The sequence below is a fragment of the Tursiops truncatus genome, chromosome 11 (assembly GCF_011762595.2).
Source record: "Tursiops truncatus isolate mTurTru1 chromosome 11, mTurTru1.mat.Y, whole genome shotgun sequence".
Classification (NCBI taxonomy): domain Eukaryota; kingdom Metazoa; phylum Chordata; class Mammalia; order Artiodactyla; family Delphinidae; genus Tursiops; species Tursiops truncatus.
In genome coordinates, this window is record NC_047044.1 from 45,778,978 (window position 1) to 45,792,144 (window position 13,167).

Here is a 13,167-nt window from a genome sequence, read left to right on the forward strand (position 1 = left end):
TTTCAAAATTTATTAAGTACTAGGTAGTACACAAAGGCATTAGAAGATACCAAAGAAAAGTAAGGCATCCTTACCCTCACAGCACTTAAAACTTCGGGGAAGAGAGTAACACAAGATGGAATATAATATCTGCCCTCAATAAGGTAAAATCAAAGAGACGTGGGGCTTATCTGTCAGGGAGAGGGGAGCATATAACTCAGGCTTCCCAATACCAAATGAGAGAAACTCTACTCAAATTTGTGGATTAAACCATAACTGGGAATTTATTGGCTCAGTCAACTGCAAAGTAGAGTGTTACTAGATTTAGACTGATCAGATGTTCCGATGACCTATCAGGAATGTCTTTCTCCACTATTTTGGCTCTGCCTTCCTCTGAGTTGGGACAGTCTTAGGACAGGCTCTATCCATGCTGTGGCAAAGATGACCATTGGCAGCTTTGTAGTCATGCCGTACCACTTGAGTAATAGTAGTAGCAAAAGAATACCTCTTCTTAAGAATTTCAGCAAAACTCTTGGAATGCCCTCTTGTTGGAATAACTTTGGTAAAGTGCCTAGCCATGAGTTAATTTTTGTTGCCAGACAGATGGAGTAGGCTTATCGGCAAGGCTTATGTCATGTGCCACTTCCCTGGACCCCAAAAGGTGGAGTCGGGTCCGTCCAAATCACAGAACTCAGAGTGAGGGAGGAACACTTTTCCAAATGAAAATCAGGGTTATTAGAATAAGAAGACATGAATGCTGGGCACATAAAAGCAACAGGACTTCGAAGACATCCCAAACAATTGATGGCGATCTATGAAGGAATAGTTGTGACCTCCAAAGGGTGGGTGGGCATGAGGGGTGGAGATGAGGACTCAGGGGACATACACTCCACAGTGCTTCAACTTGCATGTGAGAAAGTTTAGTCACGTGGGCACACCTCACTGCAACACGGGAGCTACAAGGCATTTTCTAGCTATGCCGTCGTAAGACCTCCCTAGAAAGAGAGAATAGATTTTAATCAACAGCTATCAGTTCCCAATATGAAGAGGAATTTACTCAGGGAGATATGAAGGGACGCACAGAGGAGGTGACATCTGAGAGAAGAGTAACAATTAAACCAGGAGGAGAATGGTTGTGAGGTGTCTGTGTGTTTCAGCTCTGGACTGGAGACGCAGTGACCCAGAGAAAAGTACATGTGTAAATTTACAGGCCGATTTGGGAGGATTTATGCCCCAGCGTTCGCACTGTCACCCCAAGGCTTAGGACAGGAAGAAGAGAAGAGGGAGATTATTAATTTTTTCTTCATGTAACTATATCATTTAATTTGACACGATGAACTTGCATTGCTTTTGTAATATTTTAGTCCCATAAAATAAAGTAAGGTATTTGCAGAAAAATGGCATCTAATACAATGGAATTGCAGATCTAAAAGAGAACTTCAGCATCATTCCTAGAAGCTGAGAGAGGTAACTTAAATCTCATCCAACAAACACTGGGATTAGAATTCAGGTCACTTGGTTTAAAAAAATATATGAGCTTTTATAATACAACCATCCTTTATATTTTCCCCACCTTTTCTTTGTGTGAATAATGTCTGTTTATTGAGCATGTACTGAATGCCTGGCACTGTGTTAAGTCTTGAAAACATTGCCATGAACATTGCATTTATGGGCTCTGGGCTCATAGTTTCAGTCCAGCTTAAGTTCACTCATAAATGTCTGTCACTATTAAAGACAATGTAAACAATAGGTAGAGTATCTATTTTTCAGGTACATGGTTACTAGAAAAAGTTAAATTCGAAACCACGCAATTATGGTTACGTGGTTGTCTGGTATCTGGGTAGTAATTTTGCTGCTGTTGTTTCATTCACTTTGTTGCAATGTGATATGTAAAAATTATTTCTACTTGAGATGGTTGCATCATCTCATGTAGCAACAACTTCACCTTAAGTTATCCATCTTTCAGCCACGTTAGGTGACCAATACTGAGAACAGTGTTAGCCCTAAGTTAGAAAGAGGAGAACAGGAAGTTTAAGGTTCTCAAGTTAAGTCCTTGTGGAGATGTCCTTTCCAAGAGACAAATGTCTGCAGTAGTCTTCCACTGGGGTGTTTTAACTATTTGTTATAAGGAAATAAACACTATAGGAGAGAGATAAGTTCAAACTTTATCATGACCCATGACTTTGTAAGATACTTTCAGATTTCCCTGGAGCTTTATTTGAAATTCCAAGGAAATACAAGACTTATTCAGGTAAAAGATGGGGAAAGTGAAGTGGAAGGACAGGGGAATTCACTCAAACACTCTACCTGAAATAAGCTTATATTTGAGTTGGGTGGATAAGGTTAGTTTCTTCTGGACCCGTTTCTAATTTGATGCTAGAAAAAGATTTTTGAAAAGATTTTTAAAAAGTCTACTTCACTTTTAAATGCCTTGGTTTTCCAGTTGAACACTTCTTCCCCCAACATGAGCTAAGGCAACGTAGTAAATTACATATTACTCGACTGGTCTTTGAACTTTCCAGCTGTAATTCACTGTTATGAAGCAGAAAAACACAGATCTATACTTCATTGGTCAGAAAGCTTTTGTACTGTTATAGGTCCAATTTCATACTTTAGTTTTATGGTACAAAAGACACGTCATGATAATATGTCTCTCTGATTATTTCTTGGCACCAATGAGGACTTTTGTTTTCTCAAAAACAATCCTATCAGTCATTACCAAAAAATTGGCCTTAAATGTAATTCTGGACCTAAAAGCAATTCTGCACATCTGGTCTCTCTTCTCCCAGTGAGTTACATCTTCATAGGATTTAAAAAATAATAATTGAGAGTAACCTTCAGGTGTGGTTGGCAATAAGCACATATGTCTTCATATGTTGGAGAAACAAGAGAAGGCGGAGGGGCAATGAGGTGGTCATGAAGAAATAGGTGCCTCTGGAACCAATTAATTAATTAACTCATTAATTAATTCCACAAGCATTTATTGAGTGCTTGCTACATAACAGACACTGTACTAGGTGCTGGTAATTTAAAAATGAATAAGATAGATATCCCTGCAATAATAGAAATGAGACTCAGGCAAGACAATCATTAGTCTCAAAAATACTTATTTGCCATTAATATTGTGACCCATACTGTGTTGAAAAGTTACAAGGTATTAGGAGATCATTTTTCAGAGGGGTCTCATGTGGACTGAGGAATCCAGGAAGACATCCTCCATGGGAAAATGACATTTAAACGAAATTTCTGAAAGATAAATGGAAGCCAGTGAAATGAGGGGCAAAGGAGAAGAGGTCCAGACAGAGAGACCAGCATGTCCAAAAGCCTAGAGGCAGAACATGATGCATTTGAGGGGCTAAAAGGCAGAAGATAACTCTCAGATTTACAACTCCAGGTCTTCACCTTCCCATGAAATCCACTCTCTTCTATCTAGTTGTCAAGGTGACATCTTCACCTGGATGTCTAATAGACAGCTCCAACTCACCAAGGACAAAACACAGCTCTTGACTTTTTCTCCTAAAACCTGCTCTTCCTCCAATGTTTGGCATTTTAGCATCGCTATTTGCTTAGCTGCTTAGACCCCCAAACCTTGGATATTTAAGTCTTCTGTTGCTCTCACATTCACTCCCTTAGCAAATTCTGATGGATATGCATTTAAAACATCCCCGCACACAGCTGCTTTTCAACAGCTCTTCTCCAGCTGCCTGGGTCTAAATCACCACCTTCAGGCCAAAGCAAGAGCTTTCTGACTTCTCTCTCTGTCTCCACCTTTGCACTGCCTCAGTCTATGCTGCAAGCACGAGCAAAGCGTAGCTTCTAAGCATCAATCAGATCCTGGGACTTCCGCGTTCAAAACCCTGCAAGGACTTCCTGTGAAATTTGGACTCCAACTCACATGCTGTCCTACCTTTTCTGGCCCTGCCTACTTTTCATTTACCATCTTATGCTACTCTCACCTTCCTTCATCTGTCCCCAAGATTCATCTTGTTCCTCACAAGGTGCAGTGCATGCCCCGAGCTCTACCTTTAATGCTGTTCCCCTGGGTCTGTGCATGGCTGTGCCTTCACCTCACTTAGGTGTCTTTTAAAAAGTCTCCTTCTCAGAAAGGTCCCGAGCACCCTAACTAAAAAAGCACCCTGCTGCCACTTGCCTGTTTTATTTTTCTTTATAGTATTTACCTCTACCTGACATTGTATTAGAGATTCCATATTCATTTGTTTTATTGAAGACATAGTCCTTATTCCTTTGGCATATTTTCTCTAGTATGTCAATAAATATTTGTGGAATGAATGAATGAAAGCCAGTATGGCTGATATATGGTAAATGAGGAGAGGAGTGGTACAAGTGAGGCAGGCAAGGTAGGTGTTTTTAAAATATGCAAAGCATTGTAGGCCATCTTAAGAAGTTTGTACTTTTCCCTAGAAGTGAGAAGCCATTGAAGATTTTAAGAAGGAACAGATATAACCTGATTTACATTTTTTAAAATTTTCAATGAAATTGTCTGTGAGCTTGAATGTTTTATTGACCTCAGGAATAAATTCAATGGACCTGTCGTTAATGAATGTATTTTCAGTTGCTTTATATAACTCTGTTTAACAAAAATCACTTGTGTGAGATTAAAAATAACTCCTTCTATAGAGCAGAATAACCTGATATCATGTAATTTTTAGTCTAGAGGGGCAATAACTGCTATATGACTTTTAGGATAAAAACATTATTTTAAAATAATTAAAAATTTATTATTACCAAACAAAATAGACTTTCTTACACTTTTATATATTATATTAAGCCTTGATAGACTTAGTTTACTTTATCCTTATAAGATAGTGGTTTAAATAGAATGCCTATTCTGAGGTAGAGGATAAAAATGAAAAGAGCCTTTAGGGTTTTTTGAATGAAGACTGGACTACAGCCTAGCACAGCATTTAAAAATTTTTATTCTATGGGCTACTGACATCTCCCAACATATGCAGAGGTATTTTATGTAAATAGGATTCTGGTGCCAGACAGGTTTCAGAAAGGATGGGTTAAACGAGACTGTGCCTTTAATTCAGGATTTCCAGAGCCTGTAATTTACTAATGTGCACTCGGAATCCCAGGGTGGGGACCCAAGCAGCATTTCCCATTGCCACCTCTTCACAGAGCCCCTCTTCTGCAGAACATGGTTTGGGAATTGCTGATGGACTGAGACCCAAGGGCGTTGGTCTAACGCACAGCGTACTAGCAGGGTGGCTTCATAGGTGGGCAACCTGGGCAGTCCTACAAGGCCCTGCTCTCAGAAGGGGCCCTGTGTCTGGTTAACGCTCTGCTGGCACCATCTAAGTGTTCACTGTGTCTGAACTCGAGTTTTGTAGGCGAAGTCGGAAGGGACACTGGAGCATGCGCACAAGCAGAGGCGTGGCACTGAACGCAGCGTACGTACAGGAGGGGCGAGGCCCTCGCGGCCCGGAGCGGCGGACCAGGCACGCCCAGCGTTCATGCGCCTTGGGCCAGTCCGGGCGCCCGGGGGTTCAGAGGAGGCAGCTGAGGCTGGAACCTGGCTCCGCACTGATGGGGCCCTTGAATGCAGCAGCAGTGGCCGCCGCAGCACCCTGGACCCCAGGAGAGAGGAGGGCTCCACTTGGGAGCAGCGGCACGACAGCATGGGAGGCCTGCTTGCCTGTCGTTCCCGTGGCCAGTCTCCTTCCTGTGGCGTCTGCAAATGTATTAACTTTCAGGCCTGAGCATTGGGACAGGACCTGCTGGCACTCAGGTAATAAGCTAATCAGCAAATATTACAAAATAAAATTGTTCACATGGATAGCCCAGTAAAGCATAATCAGGGAGTTGCCAGAATTCTCCAAAGATTTCATAATCTCTGGTTTTGAAAACTTCTGTGATTGCAAAACAAATTCTGCATTTGTAGACTTAGAAATTAAATTTAAAGATCGTCACAGCCATTGGAAAACAATGCTATTTTCGAATAAAACTTTGGATGAACCAATTATTAAGAGGAAGACAGTTTTAAAAATTCCTCGTGACTGGAGATAGAATGCACAAAGAGGCACTTTGAACTATGCGAAAGTCATGAAGCCAGTTTCGGGTTTTGGTACAAACTCCACAAGTTACAGGAAGTGTCCGAGGAAACGTTAAAATGCCGTTGTATAAATTTATATTTACATCTAAATTCAGACTTACGTGAAACTGGTACGTGTGAAGAATTAAATCTTTCCGGAAAATTGCTCCACAAGAATCATTAGTTCTAGATGTACTAAAATTTATATTTTGAAATAATTTATCCAAAATTTATTTCTTTCTTGTCACAGTCTATAAAATATTCTTAACAGCTCTATTAACAGTTGCATTAGCAGAAGGATCTTTCTCTAAATTAAAAATTACCAAATTAAAAATTACCAAATCTGTGGTATTCCATTTGCCAAGAGTAGCTGACATCACTTTCAATTATATCAATTGAAAATTAAGTTGCTAACTGTATAATTTTAATGAACTAATAAAAGTAGTTTCAGCAATCCAAGTTTCAGTAATCTTGTAATCCAAGATTACAATTAATCAAGATATAATATAAAATATTATTTTAAATTTTATCATATAAAATTATAAGCCAAACTGATTTTTTTGCAATTTGTAAGTTTATGCTGGGACTCATATATCACTATTATCCTTGTTACGTTTTATAAATATTAACATACTTTTAACAGTTTTAAGAGAAAACTTTTTGTGCATTTTTTAAAATTGAAGTATAGTTTATTTACAAAAATAATAGTTGCAACGTACTGATTCAGTATTTTTATCAATTATATTCCATTTAAAGTTATTATAAAATAATTCTATATTTCCCTGTGCTGTACAATATATCCTTGTATCTTATTTTTTGTACATAGTAATTTGTACCTCTAATCCTCTCCCTCTATTTTGCCCCTCCCCCAATCCCTTTCCCCACTGGTAACCAGTAGTTTGTTCTCTGTATCTGTGAGTCTGTTTCTGTTTTGTCATATTTATTCATTTGTTTTATTTTTTAGATTCCACATATAAGTGAAATAATACAGTATTTGTCTTTCTCTGTCTGACTTATTTCACTAAACATAATACCCTCTAGGTCCGTCCATGTTGTTGCAAAGGGCAGAATTTCATTTTTTTTAATGGCTAACATTCCATTGTATGTATACACCACATCTTCTTTATCCATTCGTCTGCTGAGGGAAACTTAGGTTGCTTCAGTACCTTGGCTATTGTAAATAATGCTGCTATGAACATTGGGGTGCATGTATCTTTTTGAATTAGTGTTTTCATTTTCTCTGGAAGTGAAATTGCTGGATCATATGGTAGTTCTATTTTTGTATATTTTTGTGCTTTTATTGTACTTTTCCCCTGCTTTTTGAACAAGGCGTCTCACATTTCCATTTTGTAGTAGGGCCCAGCAAATTATGGGCATGCAATGATGAAACAAAGTTGTTCATGCAACTTCCCTGTGTTTTGAAGGAAGTGTCAAGGTAGTGGACAAATGCGTGATTTGTGTTAGGTTTGGATTCTGTAGCAAAATTTGCACTTTTTACCAAGCAAGCTTTAAAATCCTTCTCACTTTCATAGCACATAAGAACCTGGAAGGCAATGTAGGCCAATAGCTGAGAACTTAGAAGATACAAAGAAAAGTTTGCACATCTGGCATTGTCAGTAGAATTATTAGCAGTTGGTTTCCTTCAAGAATTAGAAAAGTCAAGGTCAACTCCTGACAGCAGAAATACAACAGAGTTCCCTAAATGAGAAGAGGTATCTTTAGGGTTGGGTACTTCCAAAATGTCAAAAGAATGACTTTTATGTAAAGCCTGAGAACAGGTGAGGTGGAATCTTGGAGTGTGTTTTTGTGAAAGCTGTGTGTGTGTGTGGTGTTGTATGTGTTGTCATGGAGGTAGCGGTGGAGATGGTGGTGGTGATCATGGAAGGGATGACTTGCCTGCGGAGATAAGAGGGCACCAGAGCATGAAGGACCTAACAGGCCATGTTATGGATTTGGGGCTTTATTTTAGAGAATCGGATGGTCCTATAATTCTGGAAGCAAAACACTATTTTTTCAATAATCTTTTGGCTCATTATGTGATGTGGAATAGTTTCCCACAGCATATTTCAACAGTTTACTAAAGAGAACTGTTGATTGATGACATCATCTTTGTGAATCAGGAGGTGCGATGAAAATTATAGCTTCCTTACTTTGTGAAGAATTTTCACAGGTTGTTTCCCATAGGAAACATTGGGCCAGTCTTTGTTCTAAGAAAACTCCATGACTATGTGGGATGCTTTATGGCTTGTTTCACTCCGTTTGATGAATGGATAAAGTGCTTTGAGCAGGCAACCAGAGCAATAGCTGTAACAATGAGCCTGAGTAGATGAGAGGAATAATTTTAATATCATGATTTTATATTGATGAATGTTTTCCCAGCCCTGACATAATGTAATAGATTATACAACCTCGGTGACTACTGATAAACTTTGTTTTTAATGTGACCAGACATTGAATTTAAAAATTCAGGTATAAGGAACAGGACCTGTAACCCAAGACATTTAAGCAAACTAGGAGGCATGTCCTAAGAACTTAAAGAACTCTCAAATTTGCAAAAAATACTAGATTATTTAATTTTTTGTATAATTCAATAAAGTATAACAAAACTATAATGTGACATCTTGAGAGCTTAATTAAACATTCCGTTCTAAACTTCCTTATAATTTTTGGCCAAGAACCATTCACTTTGTTTTCATTACCATTACCAGCACTAGCAATTGGCTTTCTTTTCAGGACCATATTCCACCAAGAAACAAAACTTTATTACTTCTCAGGAAATGCTGAATAAACAATGATGAGTAAAACAGGAGAGGCAGATTTAAATGCTTGAAAAACACTGGCAGTTGATATAAATGAAAAAAGAGAACCATTTTAAAAAATTCAGATGAATATTCTTTTACTTTAAGAAACATAATGAATCAAGTGTAATAATAAAAGGCAACTTAACCTGGTTTCATCTGGGAATAATACAGAGTAAGGAGTGTGGCAAACTGAAGAGTACACGTCCAGCTAATTCTTGCCACATAGGAATTTTTTAAGAGAAGCTGTAAATATTTTCTTTTTTTAATTAAAAAGAATCTGACTTCTTTCAGTTTTTAAACTTTGCCTAGATTTTTAAGTGCCACGAAAACCAAACAAAATATGTCAGCAGGCTGATTAACCCCAGAGGCAGCCAGTTTGTGAATGCTTGAATACAGAATAATCCAGGCCCACTGAGATGTTACACTAGACAGTTTACTAGACCGGTGTTCTCCAAAGAGGGATATGGAAGGAGAAAGGGAAGGGGGAGGGGAGAGAGAGAGAGACACCAAGCTCAAAATGTTTTATTAATAAGGGTGAGCGGTCAAAGAAGTTGAGATCCTGGCTGTGCTGGACTCACCAGCTATAGCACACCAGCCTTACGACTCATGAGATTCACATTAATTTTTCAGCAAAATTAAAAAAAAAAAACTACTATAAACATTCGGGGTAGCTTAAGACCGCCTGAAACTGCATCTATAAAATGCCATGCATCTATTATATCTTAATTTTACTACCAATCAATTATCTTACAGAAATCTAGGACAGAATTGAAGGCTGTTTCTTACTTTAAGGATGAGGAGATTTAACTCATATCAGTGTCAAACTAGAACATTTCTTTGATGGAGCAATATCTGTTTTAATTTTTACATGAATTATTAGGATGATAGACTAGAGAACAAATGGATTGTTCTAGTGACCTTTGGAAATATGGAGAAAAACTCATGCACAATGTGTTTCCATGAGAGTAGTTTTCCTTATTAATTGCCTAGAGCCCTAAAGAATTATTTATCCAGGGCCTGCTCTATCATGCCCTTACTTTATGGAGCTAAGGGGAGGCTCACAGAGAGCAGAACTGCCCTGTGGTTTTTCCATGTTTCATTCTGTTTTCTTTTCAGGGAAGGAGTAAATCTCACTGTGATCTCACTGATGAATAGGCAGTCTTCAGTCTGGTAGCATTAAACAAGCACCTGTTCATTCTGATGATTTTGTGATGGCTTGTTTCATTTCAGTTTATTAATACATAAAAAAGTCTGAATAGTTAGAAGTCTTGAGCCCTTCCTATGTTACTCCTGCTACTAGATAGTTATATATATCATGTTGAATCTACATAAAAACACCAAAAGATTGATGTTACAATCTCCACTTTGTACTAGAGCAAAATAAGCCTCAGAGTGGAAAACTTCTGAAAGCCACAGAGCTAGTTAGTGGCTGAGCCATGATTTGAACCTGGGTTTTCCTGACACTGAAATCTGGGTTCTTCACATCATACAGCATTGTCTGTCAGTTTACTCAATGCTTCTGTTGATTCCAAGGTGCTTTTTCCCCCTCCATTTTAACTTCTCTGAAATAGAGATTCACTTTACAATTAATATAGGTCATAGTTAGCTGCATTTTTGTTCTTTCTTAGTGTCACATAAGATAAAAGTGTGTTTTACAATTAATGGAGTCTTTTACTTTATGAAGCATGGTAAGCATTCCAAGATCTGGCAGCTAGAAAATGATGGAACTATGATCTAAACTTGGAAACCTGGAGAAGGTCAAGGAACAAGATTAATAAAGGGAAGCCCTCTGGCTTCCCAATTTCCCTTTCTCTCTCCCTCCCTCCCACCCTCCCTCCCTCCCTCCCTCTCTCTCTGCACCACCCTCTCTCCTTTTCTTTTACAAGAGAACACCTTGTTTCTCTGGAATCTCGCTAGTCCAAACTGATGGTTGACCCTGGTTTCACGAAGCTATCAAAGCTCTCTGTCTTCACTGGGATCGTGGTCTGTAGACATTGGTGCCGTGCGGAGCAAAGGCTGAGGTGGCTTATTTAACAGGACAGGGTCTTCCCACCTGCTTTTCCCCTGATCTGCAATTCATGTATTATAGATTAGATACTACTTTCTGTTACTGTTCACTTGAGATTTTACTGTGTTTACAATTGGAAAAACTCACTTTGAGAGACAAGTGTCTCTGTTCCCACTTTTCTTTCATCTAATGTTAAAGCTCTGGCTCCCTCTGGTCTAGATATATGAGCTCTTAGCTTATCTATAAAACAAAACCTAAAGAGTGAGTGTAAGGGAACTGGTTGTTCAACCCTTTGTACAGTCTCTGTTTGTAACACTTTATCTTCTAGAGTTATCAAAGGGATGTTTATCTATATCAATTGAGGTTACTTTAGCAAATATAATTTTTTTTGTTTTTCTTCGCGATACACAGGCCTCTCACTGTTGTGGCCTCTCCCATTGCGGAGCACAGGCTCCGGACACGCAGGCTCAGCGGCCATGGCTCACGGGCCCAGCTGCTCCGCGGCATGTGGGATCTTCCAGGACCGGGGCACGAACCTGCGTCCCCTGCATCGGCAGGCGGACTCTCAACCACTGTGTCACCAGGGAAGCCCAGCAAATATAATTTTTAAATTGCTTTAAAAGTTCTGGTGACTCTCAGTTGCACAGAGAATGAAAATGCAACTGCTCGGGTGTTCACCTCAAATCATCCTTAATTTGACCTTTCCCTGCATGTCTGGCTTTATTCCACTGCACTGTACCCTCCATGCCATCTAAGTACACAGCCCTAATGCAGTCCCATCATTGTACTTCCTCTCCTTTCCTTTGAATCACACTTCACTGACCCATCTCTGTCTTCGCTCCAATCCGTGGTAAATGCTCTGTTTTTACTTTCTGTCAGTTGCTTGTGACCAGGAGGTAGATGGTCCTAGAAAGGAAAGGTAGAACATTCCTTTTCTAATTGCTCAAAGCATTCAATTGTCATGTGACTCTTTCCTTGGAAGATAGAGCAAACTGACTTGCAATCTAAGAAACTCTTTTCATTCTCATTATTTATGAATTTGTGATTCTCTGATTTTCAGCTCACTTATGCTTTTCTCAGCCATGACGGCCTCATTCTTAGGGGGCTTCGAGGATTCATGCCTTCTGCTCCTGCGTCCACACGTGCACCAGAATTTTCTACTCTCCACCGTAATGCTTACCCGGTAATTCTTCCCACCTCGTGACAATAGCCTGTGCTTGTTAGAATTCTGAGTGTTGGAATTTTAACTACAGTCTGCATCTCCTTAGCTTTCAAGCATCACACCTGCCAGGCCTTCATTTGAAGGCGTTACCATTTTTCCCGATAGCACGTGCACACGGAGTCAGATGTTGAACACATTTGCCAAGGCACCTTTTTTTCCCTTTTTTTTTTAACACACACGAAGGAATACACTCATATATTCCTCTCTGTGGGGAAAATGAGCATATTCATTCATAAAAAAACATATAGTAAATTATAAAATCAAGGGGGTTTTGTCATTGTTGTTCTTCTCTTATCCTTTGGCAAAGAAAACAAACAAACAAAAAGCCGAATGTCGAAAGTGATGATGTAGCCAAAACTTTAGTACTCCTTTGGGTAAGAATCTCTAGGATTGTGGGCTAGAAGAGTATTGGTAGAATCTGGGTGTTGAGAAACTTTAAATGACCATCCTGCTAAGAATTCATGTTATATACACGTACTAGGTTTTTCATGGGGCTGATAGTCTTGTCAGTAATAGGGCATGAAATATACTTCAAAATCCATTAAAATAATTGTTTGGAAAATCAACCTGCTGCTTCATCAGGTGTTTGGCTTTTGGGGGGAGATGTGCACTTTATAAAATGATGGAACTGTCCTTGCATTAAACATAAATGGAAAGGACCATGATTTGAAAATCGTTTCTAAGGCACTGTATTAATTACCTATTGCTGTATAACAAATTATCTCAAAACTTAGTGGCTAAAATCATAGTAAACATTATCTCACACAGTTTATGTAATTCAGAACTTTGGGAGCAGCTGAGCCAGGTGTTTCTGGCTCAGGGTGTCTCTTGATGCCACAGTCAGGATGTTGGCCAGGGTACGGTCATGTGAAGGTCTGACTGAGGCTGCAGGATCCATTTCCAGGGCGGCCACATGGCTGGTGTATTGGTGCTGGCTGTTGGCAAGAGGTTTCTGGTCCTCACTATGTGGACCTTTCCCTAAGGCTGGCTGAGTGTCCTCAATATATGGCAACCGTCTTCCCCCAGAGATCACTGCAAATGATCCAGGAAGTCAAGATGGAAGCTGTAATGTCTTTTAGGACTTAGCCTTGAAAGTCACATA